Raw genomic sequence first — 23,633 nt, forward strand, 5'->3', positions numbered from 1 at the left:
TATTATCGATTCTATTATATAAAAATCAATTTTTTACATTTAATGATAGAGTCAACGTAGCATATTTTTGAGAGTATTTTTTAATTTATTTTGTTTAACTCATTAAATACAATTCATTATGATGCATTAATTATATCAATTAATTGATTTGATTAGATATTTAAGTATCACACAATTTAAAATTATGTATATTGATTTGATTTTTATGATATATAAATTTAAGGAATAAATTAAAATAATATAATTTATTACTTATTTAAATTGAATACAACAAATACAAAATTAATTTAGTCAAAAGTTTATTATTTTCTAATCTTCTATACATAAAAATGATAAAATAAAATTGTAAAAATAATCTTTTTATCGTTTTTGCTATTTTAATTTTATTTTCTTTGCTGTTTTTATGTGTAATTTTATTTTACATTCTTTGTGTATTTAATAACAAAATATACTCATATTAATTCTATCATATAATAATATATTTTTCTCCTATGTTAATCAAAGGATTTTAATAGTTATCAACTACACCTAATAGAATGACTGAGAAGTAAAGAACTACGATAAGTTAAACCCAGGTTCAAAATGCTGAAACGAAGGAAAGAAAATAGTGGATATATGATTAGAGAAAAATATATAATAACGAGAAATATACTAAAACTGAATTTTTCCTTCAACTAATAAAAGTGAGGTGTCAATTCCTCATGAATTCATTTTTCTACTAAAATGAAATCACTATTTTGTCTTTTAAATTTATTTTAAAAAAATATCTTTATTATAATTATATTACAATTAGTATTTAACGAATAAGGCATGATTATACTAATTTAGGAAAATATCTTTATTATAATTAGATAAAATCAATATTTAATACATTATCAACTAATAAAAGTGAAATGTTAATTCCTCATGAATTCATTTTCCCTCCAAAATGAAAGCACTATTCTCTCTTCTAAATTTATTTTAGAAAAATATCTTTATTATAATTATATTACAGTATTACAATTATATTACAAGTAGCATTTAATGAATAATGTATAATTATAGTAATTTAGAAAAATAAAATAAAGTCCAGTAATTTATCTTTCGACTGCACACGTATGTAGAATAACTTTTAAGAAGGAGTCACGTATAGTAAATACGGTCTATGATTGTAAAACTGTATACTAACATTGATATAATATTATTTCAGGTATATATTTTGCAGGTATAAAAAAAGTGTTTAGTTATTTTTTAGTGGGTTTAAATTATTTATTGTTTATTAGAGAATTTTGTGCATTAGAATTCTCTAATAATTTATTATTTATTTTGAGTTGATTTTGATATGTTCTTATTTGACAGTAAAATAATATATAAAAATTTGTTGATAGGTCTAAGTATTACTAAGTTATTTATGGTCACATTGAGTATATATGTTTGATTTATTGAAAAAAGTAAAGTAATAAAACTAATTAATAACTATTTTAGAGTTAATACATTTAATACTAGATTAAGAAAAAACAAACAATACATAATATGTTACATTTTTATTAATCAAATTATTATAATTTAAATTAATCTTAACAAAAGAATTTAAAATTATAATTTTAATCTTATCACGTACATGACACGAGCTATTACACTTGTTAATTATACTAATTATGTATATTAATTAATTGATTTGATTAATTTATTAGTCATTAAAATAATAAATCTAGACAGCTGAAATTTTTTCAATTAATAATTATATCAAATCAAATCAAATCATATCTATCAAGTCAAATTCAAATCATGTGAATTAAGGACCAACTTAAAATAAAATGATTTCTTACTTATTCAAATTAAATGTAATAAATACAAATTAATTTTGTTAGATAAGCATGATTTTCTGGTCTTCTATATATATGGCCAATCAAATTAATAAGAGCATCTTTAATTAATTTTGTTTTATTTTAGATCCCACAAGATGCCACATAAATATTTGTGGACTATATATCATAAGACTTGATTTAAAACTTAATATAAAATTTGTCACTTCAATATTTAGTTTTATTTCAATTTAAATTTTAAATTATTTTTATTATTTTAAATAAATTTAATTAAATTATGAAAATTTAAATAAAATAAAATAAAAATATAAAATTACAAAATTAATAATTATCTATCATATTTAGATAGAGAGAAAAATTAAAATTTTATAAATAATTAAAAAAATTACATTAAATCGATTGGGATCCATTTTTTATAAAATTAATAAGATAATAAAAAATAAAATAATAAAATGCATAGTACAAATAAGTAGATCTAATTTATTTGAGTAAATTTAGTTTGAATGTTTGTTACGATGTTACAACAAAATAACGTTACATCGTTACAATAAGGGGTAAGTACGATTTTGGTCCCTTAAGTTTAGTGCCAGAATCGAATTCGTCCCTCTTGTTATTTTACCATTAAAGTCGTCCTTAATGTTTTTTTTCGTATTAAAATCGTCCTTTTCAATAAATTTTTTGTTTTATTCCTAAACTACCCCTATCCTATTTTAATAATAAAAATTATAAAATTAAAAAAAAAAGAAAACGCGTAAAAACGCGTTGGGGGTGGGAGAAGAAAAAGGTTACGAAATGAAGGGGGAGGGGAGGGGAGGGGAGGGGAAGAGGGGGAGGGGGAGGGGGACGGCGCCAGAGAGCCTCCGTCATCGCCGCCGTGACCTCGTCGTCGCCTCCTCCTCCTCCAGAACTCTGATGATGATGACAATGAAGGGGGAAGGGAAGCCGCCGTCCCGCCGCCGCAGTCTCGCCGTTCCGTCGCCGCCTTGCCGGCCTCCGGCACCGCACCGCACCACCATCACCTTCTTCTTCTTCTTTGTTGATTTGTTGCTTTCTGTTTTTGGTTGTGTTAAATTTGTGTTGGATTTGTTGATTTTCTGCTTTGTTTCTGCTTCTCTGGTGGTGGTGGAGGTGGAGGTGGAGGGTGGGGGGAAGGGGAGACAGGGAAGGGGTGGGGCTGCGTGGTGGGAGTGTGGGTGCGGGGAAGGGAAAACGGGGTGCTGGGAAGGGAAGACGGCGAGGGGGGGTGACGCGGGGTTGGGGTGGGGTGCGGGGAAGGGAAAATGGGGAGGGGGAGGGGGAGGGAACGCGGGGCGGGGGTGGGGGTGGGGGTGGGGGTGCATGGAGGCAGGGAGGGGGAGGGGGAAGGGGACAGGGGGGAGGGGGAGGGGGAGGGGGTGGGGGAAAGCGGGGAGGGGGACGGCGGCGTTAGTGGTGGTGCTGGTGGTGCTGGTGGTGGAGGTTGTGGCGGTGGTGTTGGTGTTGGTGGTGATGGTGGAGGATGTGGCGGTGCTGGTGGTGCTGGTGGTGGTGGTGGTGGAGGAAGTAATTATGTTGGTAGTGGTGAGGGTATTTTTGTCCAAAAAAAGATAAAAAGGACGATTTTAATACGAAAAAAACATTAAGGACGACTTTAATGGCAAAATAACAAGAGGGACGAATTCGATTCTGGCACTAAACTTAAGGGACCAAAATCGTACTTACCCCTTACAATAACACGTTAGTGTTTATTTAATGAATGAGTTTGAACAAGTGATAATATTTAACTTTTTTTAAGTGATATAATATCTCTTTAATATCCTCTTAAAAATGGTATTTAATGCAAGTTTTTATTTTAAATCAGTAACGTACAGATTAAAATTGACACCTAAAATTGACTCCATTGAGGTTGCTCTAAGAATCATCATTTTTTATCAATCTTGTTATTTTAACTTTTTTTTTTCTTTTTTTATGTATAAATTTTTTTAGGATAAAGTATATTTTTGGACAATTTACCTAAATAAAATGGATGGACGAAATCTTTACTCAAATGCAACAATTGAGATTCCTTTACTTACATGTCCTGTTATTGTTTTATATAATCCGTGGTAATGTACCTCGTTTTAAAGGATTAGACATAAACCACGATTTATATGAAGATAGGTATAAACATCAGGATAGTCAACAAGTAATTACTGAAGAATAAAAAAAGAACAAAAAATGATATTATAAAATAATAAATTAAAATTTTAGTTTATAATATTATTTAATTGATATATATCTAACTTTTTTTTCTCATTCTTTTTACTATTTCAACTCTTGAAATTTACAATTATTTTTTGCTCTTTTTTATTTTTCAGTAATTATTTATTGACTATCCTGATGTCTATACTTATCTTCACATAATATTTTATGTACATATTAATTCACATAAGTTTTTTGAATTTTTGTTAGTTATTTTTAAAGTATTATTCACTTTTTAAGTTTAACTAAAATTAATAATTTAATATAAATTAATAAATTATTTTATTTTATTAATTAAAATTACAATGTCATTGTTATTATTTCTCCGTTCAACTAATTATAATAATACAAAAAATTTTATTTTTTTGAAATTTTAAAAAATATAAATGCAATGATCTTTGAATTACATGACCTAGGATTCAAAGATGATTTTTTTAAATGTTTATTGATTGGAACTAAAAAAATATTATAAAAATATTGCATAAATTTTCACCGTGTGTATATAGAATTTTCTTTCTCATAAACCGTGGCAAATAACAAAGGTTTATACATACAAATATCTCTTCATAAATCGTGCCTAGTTACAATGGTTTATGTTAAAAAACCTTTCTTCATAAACCGCTGTAAGTTACAATGGTTTATGATCAAACAATAACAGGACACGCAAGTAAAAGAATCTCAATTGTTGCATTTGAGTAAAGATTTCTTCCATTCATTTTATTTAGGTAAATTGTCCTATATTTTTTGTCCCGAGCATTTGACAAAAATTTCAAAAATACCCTTTAAGTTTTATTTTGTTTCAATTTTGTCCCAAAAGTTTTTTATTTGCATCAAATATACTTTTAATGGCTAAATTTTCAAAAAGTTTAAGACCAATCTAACAATAATGTATGAAAATTATACTTGATTTGCTTATGTTGAAGGATTTCTTATAAAATTATTGTTGAGTTGGTCTTAAATTTCTTGAAAAATTAGCAATCAGGGGGCATATTTGTTGCAAATAAAAAATTTTTGGGACAAAATTGAAATAAAATAAAATTTAGGAGTATTTTTAAAATTTTTGTCAAACTTCAAGGACAAAAAGTATACTTTACCCTTTTTTATGTATAAATATACTCAAAATGAGAAGGTATGGATGAATATTTCATTGATTATTTATTTGATGAATACCATAACTTAGAAATAACTCAATTTAAGTATTCTACCGCTGCTGATGGAAGTTAGATCTGTAGTAATTAATGTGATTAGTATATTTTTTATAGTATTAGATAAAAGAATATTTGTTAAAATAAATATATCCATTGTAATAATTTTTTTTTGTCAATTTATTATCTTTTACCTAATAAATAACATTCATGTTGAATATATTATTTTTATCAGAAGTCATACATAATTGATTGATAATTTTGTGTAAAAACAATCTTGTGGTGACGAAACACCGAACCATTAACTCCCTAAAATTAATTCTCCTATGATGATCTCAATGTATAACATTATCAGATAAAAACTTATTAGATTATATTTGTTTCTAACAAAGTGAGCGATTTTTTACACTTAATCACGGTTAGAGTTGAAAAAGGTAAAAAAAATACTAATAATACGAATATTGTTTATTTTTAATATCCAATAATAATAATAATAATAATAATAATAATAATAATAATAATAATAATAATATATAAATTAAAACTAATATTGTTTCGTACAAAATAATAAAACGTATATTATATTTGAATAACTAGAATTTTTTCTTGCAAATCACATTAAATACATCATTTAAATTTACTTACATATAATTTTAAGTTCTCATTTGCTATTAACATTCCTTATATCTTTAATTTTAAAATGTTATTTTTCATAATGAATATATTATGAATTGTGTTGAATTATATTGAATTGATTATTTTATGATTATTATATTACGACAATTTTTGTTAATTTTGTTTTAAAAAAATTCAAAAAATATCTATAAATAACTGTGAGTATCTATATTTTCTAAGAGGATAATTAAATAGGGACTTGCGATGAAGATAGAAAAGGAACAGAGGATATTTTTTCAACACAAGAGTAAATGACGAAAAAAAAAGTTTGCCGCGCTCACACAAATATACAGTACCATTTTTAACTAACAACGAAAATTCAATTTGAGATGAAACATGTAGACTTTATCTGTATTGAATACTAAGATAATGAACCTAATTCAAATTTCGAATTCGAGTAATATTTTTAATATTTTTAATCTTACTCATTTGACTTAATATTTTTAATTATTGCTATAACAAATATTATATTATTAAATATTAATACATTTAGTATATATAAAATTTGGATATGCTTACAAGAGAGTTTTTAATCAAACTAAAAATATTTTAATTATATTTTTTTTTTTAGTCTTAAATATTATTTACTAACGTAATAAAAAAGTAAATAATAATAATAATTCACATAATTAAAATAGATCATCCTAATATATACATGATAGTACATATATCAAGAATTATTATATATGATAATTTTTTTTTATTTTTAATAAAGTTAATTTATGTGTAAATCAATTAATTTTTATAACATATCATTTATTACATAATTTTTCTCCTCTTAATATGGATAAATTTAAAGAATTTAATATACAAATATAATTGATATTATTTAACATATAACTTAAACTATTATTTAAGACAATAAGTATAATAGTATAAATACTTAGTATTAGAAAATAGATAAATAGTATAAATATGATTTTTTGGTAGAAAAATAATAATAAAGGTTATTAATTAAGTTAATTACATAATAAAAAAATTATGAATAATTTTTTAAGTAATAATAAAAAAATAAGATCATTATTTTTACATAGTACAATGTTTATAAAAAAAATTTAGATAATAAATTAATTCTCAATAAATTATACATTAATCCTGTCAAAAAAAGTGAGTTGTTAATCAATTCTAAAGTCAAATTTAAATTTGTGTAAAAAAATTATTTTTAATTTTATCTTATTGACTAGAATTAATTTTAAAATAAAAAATTATTTTATACATCATATTATAAAATAGTGTAGTCATTCGTTTCTCTTTAGTTGTAATTATTGCCAAATAAACTGGTGTAAAAAGAGAAAATGCATTTATCAATTTAGGAATAATAACTTGTTTTCCAATAGAATAAATTATATATTGAATAACAAAAGTTATTAGGATTTCTTTTTCTATAAACTAATACTCATCGATAGTGTTTTGGTAATATTATTAAGGAATATTAATCATCTAATAACTTTTATAGTGGCATAAGTCTATAAGTTTGGAAACTTAAAATCATGTCATAGAATGTGAAATATTAACGGATAACAATGTTGATTATATTGTTTTGGCTTCATGAGTGAATATAATACTAACAAATAAAGTTGTTACATTTAAATTTTAACAAAGACAAATCTCTGCAAGTATAGCTATCAATGAGAATTGTTATACTTTGAAGACAAATACTATTTTTTTACTGTATTTTTCAACTCAGCAAGGCGAGAACTAATCCACCATGGTTTGAAGGTCCATTTATTAAGGATGTGTCGCTAGCCAATAAATTATTACATACACAAGGTAAGATTTGAAACCTTAATACTTCCTTAAATGGACGAGTGAGATGATCACTCAACCAACTCAAATTTGTTAAAACAAATACTAATTATTTTTAATATTTTTTACATTAAAAATCGTTAACCTATGATTTTTATTAATTATCCTGTGTACTACACAAGAACATTGTCAAATAAAATAGTGTAAGAAATTAGAAGAAAATGTATTTACCAATTCAGCAAATAATAATCCATTTTATAATAGAATAAATTATATATTGAATACAAACATTATTATTGGTTTCTCTTCCCACAAACTAATACTCAACGATGGTGTTCCAATAATGTTATCAAAAAATATTAACCAACTTAATAGCTTTTGTAATGACATAAGTCCATAAGTTTATAAACTTGAAAATCATGTCATAAAATGTGAAATTTTAACAGGTAACACTATTGATCATATTGTTTTGACTTCAATATTGAATATGATACTAACAAATAAAATTGTCGTGTAAATTTTAACAAAAATAAATTTCCATAAATATTGCTATCAATGAGAAATTATTCTACTTTAAAGACAACTACTATTTTTTATACGATATTTCTTAATTGAATAGATAAAAAATTAATCCACCACGTATAGGATTGGCAGTGGTGCGAATTTTTGCCCTAATTGGCCCCGCCTCGCCGTCCTTAAACTTCTCAACTACCTGCTCCACCTATACTTGCGAATAGTAGAATGTTGTATCCTAACCCTCTCCTGCGGGTACCCTTCCCACCTCTACCCACCCTATAACACTTTAAAATTTACATATTCATATATAAATTAAGATAAAAAAATAAAATTCATACATAAATTAAAATGTAAACATAAAATTCATATAATGTCAAATAATATGAAATAAAAAAACTAATATCTTATCACTACAAATTTAATATGAAGTGGATTAGCATTACTCTGAATTTAAATCTTAATATCATTAGGAGCAGTACTGTTGTTTTGTGTCTTTTCTAACATTACTAGCCATGAAATAATCTTAAATCACCTATATTAAAAAAAATTGAAAAAACTAAGTAAACCATATATAATGCACCTATTGAAAAAATTGAGCAAACTATTGCAATATCAGCAATTAAACCCATTGCACATATATAAATCAAGCAAATCACAAAAGCCCTAATTCTCAATCAACATATATAAAATATTGCAACATGCCAACATCAGTAATTAGAACCTAATGTCAATAATGATTTAAAATGAAAAATACAAAATGAACTTTATATCATGAGAACATGCACACTTCAATAAAGAATCAATATGAAACATGTTTATTTTTATATAAAATAATTTTAGAATCAATCATGAAAAATATTAATACATAATATGGATAGAAATAAGTGAAATGCAGATTAGACTCACTGCACGTATATAAACAAAATCCCAACACAAATTCATAACTTCACCAATAAAATTACAACACAAATTCACAACTTCACTAAGTACAGATTCAATGAAATGCAGATTCAGTCATTCATAATGCGTGAGAGAGAAAGAGAGAGAGAGAGAGAGAGAGAGAGAGAGAGAGAGAGAGAGGCTTATCTGTAGGCTGGGAGATAGAGGAAGAAGATAGCGACGTTCTCAGAAAAAAGGGGCTCCGATGACAAACTCACATAAAATTGCAACGACGATCAAGTGATGAGTCTAAGAAAGAAGAAGAGAAGAACTTAACAGACTCACAATGTGATGGAAAGAGAGGGGGGAAGGAGGGAGGGAGGAGGAGAGGAATTTACCTAAAAAATAAAAGGGGCTCCCAACAGGTTTAAGGAATTTACCTAACGGAAAGGGGCTCAGCAAGAAGGTAGCAACAGGCTCAGCAACGATGGTGATAGGCTCAGCAGCGGCAACGACGAGAGTTATGAAGGTAGACGATGACGGGCTCAGTAGCAACGATGATGGGCTGAGTGGTGAGACGACAGGAGTTGTGACAACAACGAGAGTTGTGGGGCTGGTGCGGTATTTTACAACCACACTACTAATCGGCAAGTGCACCGGATCGTACCAAGTAATACCTTACGTGAGTAAGGGTTGATCCCACGAGGATTGATAGATCAAGCAATAATAGCGTTTGATAGGATTAGTTAGGCAAGCAAAAAATAGTGTTGGAAGCTCAAAGAGCATTAAACAGTAAATTTGGAGTATTAAAGACAGATAGATAAATAAGTTGGGAATATATTATTGAGAAAACAGTTAAGGTTTTAGAGTTATTTATTTTTCCAGATTAACTTTTCTTACTAACTAATTTAATCATGCAAGATTTAATTTCATGGCAAACTATATGTGACTAGACCCTAATTCCTTAGACCTTCCTAGTCTCCTCTAAAATTTATTAACTGCCAATTTCTTGGTCAATTAATTCCAATTAGAGGGTGATGATCAATTTCTAGTTTATATACCAAAAGAATCCTAATTATCCAAAAATAAAGGGATTATATGTCACATATCCTGTTAAATACAAATAATTAGAAATTCAGTATAATATGTTTTCAAGCTGTTGTTCAAGTAAAGAGCTTTTCCAAGTTTTACAAGAACTCAATTAGAACATAGGTCATACTTCCGTTTCACCCATATTCATAAAATAAAGAACGAAAATAATTATTGAAATATAAATCAAGACATGAATTAAATTAAAAAGATCAAACGAATCAATCCATTAAAATAGACAGAGCTCCTAACCTTAACAGTGGAGGTTTATTGCTCATGGTTCAGAGAAGAAAAATAAGGGTTCTGGTAAAAATGTACTGTCCTCCAATGTACAGAGTTCCTATTTATAACTAATCCTAATAAATTTAAAATCTAATTATCTAAAAATAATATCTTTTCCTCAAAATCAGATTTGAATTTAAATTCGAATTAATTAACAAGTCTTCCGCTGATGGGGGGGACCACTTGATTTGTCCATTCTGCAGCTTCTAATATGTGTTTTCTGGGCTGGAAACTGGTTCAAAACACAGCCCAAAATCCACGTCAGCAATTTCTGTAAATTCTGCAGATCACGCACGTCACGCGTACGCGTCGCTGGTCTTCTTCGCAAGTCACGCGGACGCGTCGGTCATGCGAACGCGTCGCTGACCAAATCTTCAAATCACGCGTACGCGTCAGTCACGCGTACGCGTCGCCATGGATACTTCCAGATCACGCGCACGTGTAAGGCACGCGTGCGCGTCGCTCCTTGCAGCCATCTTCTTTGATTCTTGTGTTGCAGAAACTCCATCAAATTCCGCTGAATGCTACCTAAAATAAATAAAATTGTCCAAAACTCAAAATAGCATCCATAGTGGCTAAAATACAATTAATTCTTAATTAAACTCAGCAATTTAAGTGCAAATTCACTAGGAAAAGATAGACAAGATGCTCACGCATCTGGGACTTTCTACGGAAAAGCCAAGAAGAAGAAGACTCTAGGTAAAAATGATTGGGTCTCTCTGCTATGGCTATAGAAATGGACTACGACTGTGAATCACTAAATATATGATGTGATACAAATTCTAATCCTTAAAAAGTATTTCTATGTATATACCCTAGGTCGGGTACACCCTGTCCCGAATGAAACCCACCCCTACCTTGGGTTGGGTTAGTATACCCGTCTTGACCAGTCCGGGACGGGTCGGTACGCATGGGTTTTGGTATTCCTGTAAAGTCTAACCATATATTAATATTTCATTTATTAATGATCAATCGCTAGCCACTGAATTACTACGCACACAAGACGAGATTCAAACTCCTAATACTTGCTTAAGCGAACGAGTGAGATGTCCACTCAACAAATTTAAATTGGTTAAGACAAATACTAATTTTTTTTAATATTAAAAATTCTTAGAGTTTGATTTTAGTTATAACTTTATAAAATATTTATAATAATAATTACTATACATATTTTTTATTTAATTTTTTTAATAATTTTTTTATATAATTTTATGTATTATCCTGTATAAGATACTGATGAGCGGATAATTTATACGCTTTTTGGCATTGTTTTTAGGTAGTTTTTAGTAGAATCTAGCTACTTTTTAGTATATTTTTATTAGTTTTAAAGAAAAATTCACATTTATGGACTTTACTATGAGTTTGTGTGTTTTTCTGTGATTTCAGGTATTTTCTGGCTGAAATTGAGGGACCTGAGCAAAAATCTTATTCAGAGGCTGAAAAAGGACTGCTGATGCTGTTGGATTCTGGGCTTTCCAGCAATATATAATAGTCTATACTTTATCCGAGTTTTGACGACGCAAACTGGCGTTCAAACGCCAACTTCCTGCCCTATTCTGGCGTTAAACGCCAGAAACAGGTTACAAACTAGAGTTAAACGCCAGAAACAGGCTACAACCTGGCGTTTAACTCCAAAAGAAGTCTCTACACATGAAAGCTTCAATGCTCAGCCCAAGTACACACCAAGTGGGCCCCGAAAGTAGATTTCTGCATCAATTACTTATTGATGTAAACCCTAGGTTACTTGCTCATTATAAATAGGACTTTTTACTATTGTATTAGAGGTCTTGGTCATTCTGGTTCCCCCTCTGGGGCCGAAGCCAATGAACACCATTATCACTTATGTATTTTCATCGGTGGAGTTTCTACACACCATAGATTAAGGTGTGGGACTCTGCTGTTCCTCGAGTATTAATGCAAAGTACTATTGTTCTTCTATTCAATTCAAGCTTATTCTTATTCTAAGATGTTCACTCGCACTTCAATCGGATGAATGTGATGATCCATGACATTCATCACCATTCTCAATTTATGAACGCGTGCTTGACAAACACTTCCGTTCTACCTGCGAAAGTTAGAGTGTGTATCTCTTGGGTTTCTAATCAACGATTCACATCGACTCCCCTCTGACAATGGGGCATCTGAATCCGAGATTAGAATCTTTGTGGTATAGGCTAGAATCATTTGGCAGCATTCCAGAGATCCAGAAAGTCTAAACCTTGTCTGTGGTATTCTGAGTAGGATCTGGGAAGGGATGATTGTGACGAGCTTCAAACTCGCGACTGTGGGGCGTAGTGACAGATGCAAAAGGATCATTGGATCTTATTTCAACATGATCGAGAACCAACAACTGATTAGCCATGCGGTAGCTGTGCCTGGTATTTTTCCTCCGAGACGAGAAATTCGACAGTTGATTAGCCGTACAGAAACCGTAGAGGACTATTTTCACTGAGAGGACGGGAGGTAGCCATTGACAATGGTGATACCCAACATACAGCTTGCCATGGAAAAGAGTATGAATGATTGAATGAAGACGGTAGGAAAGCAGAGATTCAGAAGGAATAACGCATCTCCGTACGCTTATCTGAAATTCCCACCAATGAATTACATAAGTATCTCTATCTTTATTTTTTTATATATTTTAATTATCAAAACTCCATAACCATTTGAATCCGCTTGACTGAGATTTACAAGATGACCATAGCTTGCTTCAAGCCGACAATCTTCGTGGGATCGACCCTTACTCACGTAAGGTTTATTACTTGGACGACCCAGTGCACTTGCTGGTTAGTTGTGCGAAGTTGTGAAAAAGAGTTGAGATTACAATTGTGCGTACCAAGTTGTTGGCGCCATTGAGATCACAATTTCGTGCACCAAGTTTTTGGCGCCGTTGCCGGAGATTGTTCGAGTTTGGACAACTGACGGTTCATCTTGTTGCTCAGATTAGGAAATTTTCTTCTTGTTTCAACCTTTATTTTATTTTCAAAAAGTTTTCAAAAATCTTTCAAATTTTTTTCTTCTTTTTCGTTTTTCCAAAATAATTTTCAAAAAGAAAATAATACAAAAAAATTATAAAATCATAGAAATAAAAAATATTTAATGTTTCTTGTTTGAGTCTAGTGTCAATTTTTAAGTTTGGTGTCAATTGCATGTTTTAATTTTTCCAAATTTTTTTTCGAAAATTCATGCATTGCATTCTTCATGATCTTCAAGTTGTTCTTAATGAGTCTCCTTGTTTGATCTTCATTTTTTCTTGTTTTGTGTTTTTTGTTATTTTTCATATGCATTTTTGAATTCATAGTGTCTAAACATGAAAAATCTCTAAGTTTGGTGTCTTGCATGTTTTTCTTTTCTTGAAAATTTTTCAAAAATAAGTTCTTGATGTTCATCATGATCTTCAAAGTGTTCTTGGTATTCATCTTGACATTCATAGTATTCTTGCATGCATCATTTGTTTTAATCCAAAATTTTCATGTCTTGAGTCATTTTGTTGTTTTTCTCTTTCCTCATTAAAATTCAAAAATAAAAAATATCTTTTCCTTATTTCACTCATAAAATTCGAAATTTTGATTTGACTTAGTCAAAGATTTTTAAAATTTAGTTATTTCTTGTTAGTCAAGTCAAACTTTAATTTAAAAAAATTTATTTTTTCAAATCTCTTTCAAAAATCAAATCTTCTTCATTTTTTTCTTCTTAATATTTTTGAAAAGCTTAAAATTGATTTTCAAAATTTTTTTCTTATTTTCATTTCATATCTTCAAAAACCTTGCTAACAATTAAGGATTTGATTCAAAATTTCAAGTTTGTTACTTTTTTATTAAGAAATGTTCAATCTTTGAATTTTAGAATCATATCTTTTAATTTCTTATTAGTCAAGTCATCAATTTTAAAAATCAAATCTTTTTTTTTAATCATATCTTTTCAATCATATCTTTTTAAAAGTCAAATCTTTTTCAATCATATCTTTTCAAAATCAATTTCAAAAATCTTTTCTAACTTCTTATCTTTTCAAATTTGATTTTCAAATATTTTTCAATTAACTACTTAACTTTTTGTTTGATTTTTAAAATTCTTATCTTTTTCAAAACTACCTAACTAATTTTCTCTCTCTAATTTTCGAAAATCACCTTCCTCTTTTTCAAAATTCTTTTAATTAACTAATCGTTTCAAATTTTAATTTTTATTTTATCTTTTTTTTTAATTTTTGAACTCTAACAAAATTAAAAAAAAAACAAAAATATTTTCCTTTTCTTTTTAATTATTTTCGAAAACTCTCTCTCTCTCATCTCTTTCTATTTATTTATTTAATCACTAACACTCTTCTCTTCTTCTTATAATTCGAACCCTCTCTCCCTCTCTGTGTTCGACTTCTTCTTCCTTCTTCATTCTTATTCTTCTTCTCTTCTACTCACATAAAGGAATCTCTATACTGTGACATAGAGGATTCTTCTTCCTTTTATGTTCTCTTCTTTTTCATATGAGAAGGAGCAAGGACAAGGACATTCTTGTTGAAGCAGATCTTGAATCTGAAAGGACTCTGAAGAAGAAGCTAAGAGAAGCTAAAGCACAATAATCCAGAGAAAACCTTACAGAGAATCTCGAAAAAGAAGTAATGGCCGAACCCAACAACAATGCAAGGAAGATGCTTGGTGACTTTACTGCATCAAATTCTAACTTCCATGGAAGAAGCATCTCAATCCCTGCCATTAGAGCAAACAACTTTGAGCTAAAGCCTCAATTAGTTTCTCTGATGCAATAGAATTGCAAGTTTCATGAACTTCCATCAGAATATCCTTTTCAGTTTTTAACTGAATTCTTGCAGATCTGTGATACTGTTAAGACCAATGGAGTTGATCCCGAGGTCTATAAGCTTATGCTTTTTCCTTTTGCTGCAAGAGACAGAGCTAGAATATGGTTGGACTCTCAACCTAGAGATAGCCTGAACTCTTGGGATAAGCTGGTCATGGCTTTCTTAGCCAAATTCTTTCCTCCTCAAAAGCTGAGCAAGCTTAGAGTGGATGTTCAAACCTTCAGGCAGAAAGAAGGTGAATCCCTCTATGAAGCTTGAGAAAGATACAAGCAACTGACCAAAAAATGTCCTTTTGACATGCTTTCAGAATGGACCATCCTAGATATATTCTATGATGGTCTGTCTGAATTGTCTAAGATGTCATTGAACCATTCTACAGGTGGATCTATTCACTTGAAGAAAACGCCTGCAGAAGCTCAGAAACTCATTGAAATAGTTGCAAATAACCAGTTCATGTACACCTCTGAAAGGAATCCTGTGAGTAATGGGACGCCTTAGAGGAAGGGAGTTCTTGAAATTGATGCTCTGAATGCCATATTGGCTTAGAACAAAATGTTGACTCAACAAGTCAATATGATTTCTTAGAGTCTGAATGGATTGCAAAATACATCCAACAGTACTAAAGAAGCATCTTCTGAAGAAGAAGCTTATGATCCTGAGAACCCTGCAATGGTAGAGGTGAATTACATGGGTGAAGCCTATGGAAACACCTATAATCCCTCATGGAGAAATCATCCAAATTTCTCATGGAAGGATCAACAAAAGCCTCAACAAGGCTTTAATAATGGTGAAAGAAACATGTTTAGCAATAACAAGCCTTTTCCATCATCCTCTCAGCAACAGACAGAGAATTCTGAGCAGAGCCCTTCTAGCTTAGCAAACATAGTCTTTGATCTATCTAAGGCCACTCTAAGTTTTATGAATGAAACAAGGTCCTCCATTAGAAATTTGGAGGCACAAGTGGGCCAGCTGAGTAAAAGAGTCACTGAAATTCCTCCTAGTACTCTCCCAAGTAATACAGAAGAGAATCCAAAAAGAGAGTGCTAGGCCATAACCTTACTTGGTGTGGCCAAACCTAGAGAGGAGGAGGAGGACGTGAATCCCAGTGAGGAAGACCTCATGGGACGTGCTCTGATAAAAAAGGAGTTCCCATTTGAGGAACCTAAGGAATCTGAGGCTCATCTAGAGACAATAGAGATTCTATTGAACCTACTTCTGCCATTCATGAGCTCTGATGAGTATTCTTCCTCTGAAGAGGATGAAGATATTACTGAAAAGCAAGTTGCTCAGTATCTTGGAGCAATCATGAAGCTGAATGCCAAGTTATTTGGTAATGAGACTTGGGTGGATGAACCCCCTTACTCACCAATGAACTGGATAACTTGATTATGCAGACATTACCTCAAATGAAAGAGGATACTGGAAGGTTCTTGATACCCTGTACCATAGGCACTATGACCTTTGAGAAGGCTCTATGTGACCTAGGGTCAGGTATTAACCTCATGCCACTCTCTGTAATAGAGAAACTAGAAATTTTTGAGGTACAAGCTGCAAGAATCTCACTAGAGATGGCAGACAAATCAATGAAACAAGCTTATAGACTAGTAGAGGACGTGCTAGTGAAGGTTGAAGGCCTTTACATCCCTGCTGATTTTATAATCCTGGACACTGGGAAGGATGAGAATGAATCCATCATCCTTGGCAGGCCTTTCCTAGCCACAGCAAATGCTGTGATTGATGTTGACAGAGGAGAGTTGGTCCTTCAGTTGAATGAGGACTACCTTGTATTCAAGACTCAAGGTTCTTCTTCTGTACATATGGAGAATAAGCATGAAAAGCTTCTCTCAATACAGAGTCAAACAAAGCCCCCACATTCAAACTCTAAGTTTGGTGTTGGGAGGCCACAGCCAAACTCTAAGTTTGGTGTTGAGACGCCACAACCAAACTCTAAGTTTGGTGTTGAGAGGTCCCAACCATGCTCTGAATATCTGTGAGGCTCTATGAGAGCCCACTGTCAAGCTATTGACATTAAAGAAGCGCTTATTGGGAGGCAACCCAATTTTTATTTATCTATGTTATTTTATGTTTTCTTTAGGTTGATGATTATGTGGAATCACAAAAACAACTGCAAAAATCAAAGCAAATTCAAAAATAGCATTAAAAATAGCACACCCTGGAAGATAAGCTTACTGGCGTTTAAACGCCAGTAAGAGTAGCAGAATGGACGTTAAACGCCCAGTCTGGCACCATTCTGGGCATTTAACGCCAGAAATGGGCACCAAACTGGCATTTAACGCCAGAACAGAGCACCAAGTTGGTGTTAAATGCTAGAAACAAGCAACAGCTTGGCATTAAACACTAGGAAAGGTATAAAAGCTGGCATTTAACGCTAGAAACAGGCAGCAGTCTAGCGTTAAACACCAGAATTGCACTCTAAGGGCATTTTTGCACGCCTAAATGGAGCAGGTATGAGAAGTCCTTGATCCCTCAGGATCTGTGATCCCTACAGGATCCCCACCAACCTCAACTCATTTTCTCTCTCTCACCTCCATCTCTCTACCCCAAATGCCCTTCACCAATCACCTCCATATCTCTTCCCCAAAAACCCCCCACCTACCTCCAAAATTCAAAATCATTTCCCTCCCAAACCCACCCAATTTCATTCGGCCACTCTCCCTCTCTTTTCCTATATAAACCCCTCCACACTCCTTCATTTTCACACATTATCAACACTACTTCTACCCCTTGGCCGAACCACATACCACCCTCCATCTCCTCAATTTTCTTCTTCTTCCCCTTCTTTCTTTCTTCTTTTGCTCGAGGATGAGCAAACCTTTTAAGTTTGGTATGGTAAAAGCATTGCTTTTTGTTTTTTCATAACCATTTATGGCACCTAAGGCCGAAGAAACCTCTAGAAAGAGGAAAGGGAAGGCAAAAACTTCCACCTCCGAGTCTGGGAGATGGAGAAATTCATCTCAAGGGTCCATAGCTCAGTAGTAGAGCATTTGACTGCACATCAAGGAGCCATGAAGGAAGAGCAACAAAGGCAAGGAAGAGATATTGAAGAGCTCAGGCACTCCATAGGATCTTCAAGAAGGAGAACTAGCCGCCATCACTAAGGTGGACCCGTTCTTTGATTTCTTTGTTCTTATTTTTCTGTTTTTCGAATTTGGTGCTTTATGTTTGTCTATATTTGTGTATTCATTACATGATCATTAGTGACTAGTATCTATATCTTAAAGCTATGAATAATTCCATGAATCCTTCACCTCTCTTAAATGAAAAATGTGCCTAATTATAAAAGAACAAGAAGTACTTGGATTTCAAATTCTATCTTGAAATTAGTTTAATTATTTTGATGTGGTGACAATACTTTTTGTTTCTGAATGAATGCTTGAACAATGCATATTTTTTATAGTGAAGTTTATGAATGTTAAAATTGTTGGCTCTTGAAAGAATGATGAACAAAGAGAAATGTTATTGATGATCTAAAAAATCATAAAATTAATTCTTGAAGCAAGAAAAAGCAGTGAAAAAGAAAAAAAAGTAGTGAAAAAAAATGGCAAAAAAAAGAGAAGAAAGAAAAAGAAAAAGCAAGCAGAAAAAGCCAATAGCCCTTTAAACCAAAAGGCAAGGGTAAAAAGGGATCCAAGGCTTTGAGCATTAATGGATAGGAGGGCTGATAAACCACTATTTTATGATTTATCTTGTGCTTAATTGAGTGAATTTTATCAATCTTTCATACACTTATTCATTCTAATTGCATGAGTTTACGTTTTCCTTCCGGATTTTGTGCTATGATTGAAAACATGCTTCTTTGGGCTTTAATTTTGCTATGTTTAATCCTCTCTTATTACCATTCGATGCCGTGATATGTGTGTTAAGTTATTTCAGAGATTACAGGGCAGGAATGGCTCAGAGGATGGAAAGAAAGCATGCAAAAGTGGAAGGAATACAAGAAGTTGAAGAAGTTGCTAAGCTGTCCAGCCTGACCTCTTTTCACTCAAATGGTCATAACTTGAGTTACAAAGATCCAAATGACGCAATTTTAGTTGCGTTGGAAAGCTAACATCTGGGGCTTCGATTTGATATATAATTTGCTATAGTGGCCGTACAGATAGGCGATGCGAACACGTGCTTCACACGGACACATCGCAGTGACGAAAATCAGCGTGGCAGATTTCACAACCAGCGAATCCTGGGCTATTTCCGGACCAGTTTCAAACCCAGAAAACATAGATTAGAGACTATAAAATGGGGGAATGCGTCCATTCATCATACAACATACATTCATACATAGTTTTAGAATTTAGATGTAGTTTTTAGAGAGAGAGGTTCTCTCCTCTCTCTTAGGAATTAAGATTAGGATTTAAGATTTCTATTATGTTCAGACTAATTCTCTTCATCGTAGGTTCAATGTTCCTTTTATTTTCCCAATTTGACTTATGAACTTTTCCATGTTGGATTTGATTTCTTTTATTAATATTTGAGGTATTTCAGACATATGACTTTTATTTAGTTTCTTAAATTCTTGGTTCTATTTGATTAATTGGTGACTCTTGAGTTATCAAACTCATCGTGATTGATAATTGTATCCTTGCTGATTGATTTAGATTCCTATAACTCTAATCTTTCCTCAGGAGTTGACTAGGACTTTAGGTGTTAAATTGATTTGTCCACTTGACTTACCTTCATAGTTAGAGGTTGACTTAGTGGGAGCAAAAATATAGTTTTCATCACCATTGATAAGGATAACTAGGATATGACTTTCAGTTTTCATACCTTGCCAAGAGTTTTATTAATTATTAATTTATTTTTCTTATCAATTAAATTACTTGTTTAAAACCTTTTCAAAACCCAAAATATACCTTTGCATAACTAATAATAAATCATACTTCCCTGCAATTCCTTGAGAAGATGACCCGGGGTTTAAATACTTCGGTTATCAATTTTATTAGGAGTTTGTTACTTGTAACAACCAAAACTTTTGTATGAAAGGATTTTCTGTTGGTTTAGAAACTATACTTACAACGCGATTATATTTGTGAATTCTTTACCGATAGAAAATCCGATCGTCAAGGGCCTAAAGGAATAAAATCCTGGCCTAAGCGGCTAAATCAAGCTGTCCCTAACCATGTGCTTGTGGCATGAAGGTCCAAGTGAAAAGCTTGAGACTGAGTGGTTAAAGTCGTGATCCAAAGCAAAAAGAGTGTGCTTAAGAACTCTGGACACCTCTAATTGGGGACTTTAGCAAAGGTAAGTTACAATCTGAAAAGGTTCACCCAGTTATGTGTCTGTGGCATTTATGTATCCGGTGGTAATACTGGAAAACAAAGTGCTTAGGGCCACGGCCAAGACTCATAAAGTAGCGTGTTCAAGAATCAGCATACTAAACTAGGAGAATCAATAACACTATCTAAAATTCTGAGTTCCTATAGATGCCAACCATTCTGAATTTCAAAGGATAAAGTGAGATGCCAAAACTGTTCAGAAGCAAAAAGCTACTAGCCCCGCTCATCTAATTGGGACTAAGTTTTATTGATATTGTGAGATTCATTGTATATTCTATTCTTTTTATTCTATTTTGTTTTCAGTTGCTTGGGGACAAGTAACAATTTAAGTTTGGTGTTGTGATGAGCGGATAATTTATACGCTTTTTGGCATTGTTTTTAGGTAGTTTTTAGTAGGATCTAGCTATTTTTTAGTATATTTTTATTAGTTTTTAAGCAAAATTCACATTTCTGGAATTTACTATGAGTTTGTGTATTTTTCTGTGATTTCAGGTATTTTTTGGCTGCAATTAAAGGACCTGAGCAAAAATCTGATTCAGAGGCTGAAAAAGGACTGCTGATGCTGTTGAATTCTGACCTCCCTGCACTCGAAATAGATTTTTTTGAGCTACAGAAACCCAAATGGCACGCTCTTAATTGCGTTGGAAAGTAGACATTCTGAGCTTTCCAACAATATATAATAGTCCATACTTTGCCCGAGTTTTGACGATGCAAACTGGCGTTCAAACGCTAACTTCCTGCCCTTTTCTGGCGTTAAACGCCAGAAACAGGTTACAAACTAGAGTTAAACGCCAGAAACAGGCTACAACCTGGCATTTAACTCCAAAAGAAGTCTCTACACATGAAAGCTTCAATGCTCAGCCCAAGCACACACCAAGTAGGCCCCAAAAGTGGATTTCTGCATCAATTACTTATTGCTGTAAACCCTAAGTTACTTGCTCATTATAAATAGGACTTTTTACTATTGTATTAGAGGTCTGATAAACCCCATTTTTAGGGTTTATCTTATGCTTCATTTAAGGGATTTTATCACCTTTTGTCCACATTTATTCAATGAAATAGCATGGTTTTGTAACTTCTCCCTTAATTGTGCTTAAGAGTGAAAACATGCTTTTTAGGTCTTAAAATAGCTAAATTTAATTCACCTTGATTCCATTAGATGCCTTGATATGTTTGTTAAGTGATTTCAGGTTAAGGAGGCAAAGATTGGATCAAGGGAATGAAGGAAAAGCATGTAAAAATGGAGAACTCATGAAGAAATGTAGGAATCGCAAAAGCTGTCAAGCCGACCTCTTCGCACTTAATCGACCATAAATTGAGTTACAGTGGTCCAAATGATACGGTTTTAGTTGGGTTGGAAAGCTAACATCTGGGGTTTCGAAATGATATAAGATTTGCCATAGTTTCTACACGTATGGTGATGCGCACGCGCACTGTACGTGCACACGTCGATGTTGCCATATGATCCACTTAAAGCAATACGTGGCCAACGAATTCTAAAGCCTTGTAGGCCCAATCTAACTCATTTCTGATGCTATTTAAGCCAAGGATTGAATGGGAATCAACATACTTTGGACCATTAGTTTAGTTTAGCTTAGTTTTAGAGGGAAAGTTAGTTTTAGAGAGAGAAGCTCTCACTTCTCTCTAGGATTAGGATTAGGATTAGGTTTAGTTCTTATATCTAGGTTTTCATTCATCTTCTTCTACTTCTATCTTTCAATTCCGTGTTGTTACATTCATTCTTCTTCTATTCTTTTGTTGTAATTTCCTTTATGTTGTTTCTATATTTTGTTGTAGATCTACTCTTGTTCCTTCTCTTTTCTTTCAAATCAATTAGAGGTAATTCATAATAATTGTGTTCCTTTGATTGTTGTTGTTAATTCATTGCAATAATTGTTGTTAGATTTCATTCTTGTTGTAGATTTCATATGCTTTTCTTTTATGCCTCTTATGTGTTTGATAAAATGCCTCTTTTAGTTTTAGTATAGGTTTTGTTCCTCTTGGCTTTGGTTGAGTAATTAGTGATACTTGAGTTATCTAATTCCTTTGTTGATTGATAATTAGAAGTTGCTAATTGATTTGAATGCCTCTAAAGCTAGTCTTTCCTTTAGGAGTTGATTAGGACTTGAGGAATCAAATTGATTCATCCACTTGACTTTTCTCCGTGGTTAGAGGTTAACTAAGTGGGAGCAATGGACAATTTGTTGTCACAATTGAGAAGGATAACTAGGATAGGACTTCTAGTTCTCATATCTTGCCAAGAGCTTTGTTAGTTGTTAGTTTATTTTCTTTGCCATTTATATTTCTTGTCTAAAATCTTTAAAACCCCAAAATAACTCACAACCAATAACAAGACACTTTATTGTAATTCCTAGGGAGAACGACCCGAGGTTTAATACTTCGGTTTATAAATTTTAGGGGTTTGTACTAGTGACAAACAACTTTTTGTATGAAAGGATTATTGATTAGTTTAGAAACTATACTTGCAACGAGAATTCATTTGTGAAATTCTATACCATCAAAAATTCGTTCATCAAGGTCTTGGTCATTCTGGTTCCCCCCTCTGGGGCCGAAGCCAATGAACACCATTATCACTTATGTATTTTCAACGGTGGAGTTTCTACACACCATAGATTAAGGTGTGGGGCTCTGCTGTTCCTCGAGTATTAATGCAAAGTACTATTGTTCTTCTATTCAATTCAAGCTTATTCTTATTATAAGATGTTTACTCACACTTCAACCGGATGAACGTGATGATCTGTGACACTCATCACCATTCTCAATTTATGAACGCGTGCTTGAGAAACACTTCCGTTCTACCGGCAAAAGCTAGAGTGTGTATCTCTTGGGTTTCTAATCAATGATTCACATCGACTCCTCTCTGACAATGGGGCATCTGAATCCAAGATTAGAATCTTCGTGGTATAGGCTAGAATCATTTGACAGCATTCCAGAGATCCGAAAAGTCTAAACCTTGTCTGTGGTATTCTGAGTAGGATCTGGGAAGGGATGACTATGACGAGCTTCAAACTCGCGACTGTAGGGTGTAGTGATAGACGCAAAAGGATCATTGGATCTTATTCCGACATGATCGAGAACCAACAGCTGATTAGCCATGCGGTAGCTGTGCCTGGTATTTTTCCTCCGAGACGAGAAATCCGACAGTTGATTAGCC

The 23,633-nt window shown here is 32.2% G+C and overlaps 1 non-coding gene across 1 annotated transcript; it reads right to left on the reverse strand.

Moving 5' to 3' along the window:
• Positions 1–15,362: 15,362 nt before the first annotated feature.
• Positions 15,363–15,470, reverse strand: LOC130959284 (small nucleolar RNA R71). The gene has a single exon (XR_009078377.1). It is a non-coding gene; the product is annotated as a small nucleolar RNA R71 (small nucleolar RNA).
• Positions 15,471–23,633: the final 8,163 nt, after the last annotated feature.

Source organism: Arachis stenosperma, chromosome 10 (genome assembly GCF_014773155.1).
Source record: "Arachis stenosperma cultivar V10309 chromosome 10, arast.V10309.gnm1.PFL2, whole genome shotgun sequence".
Classification (NCBI taxonomy): Eukaryota; Viridiplantae; Streptophyta; class Magnoliopsida; order Fabales; family Fabaceae; genus Arachis; species Arachis stenosperma.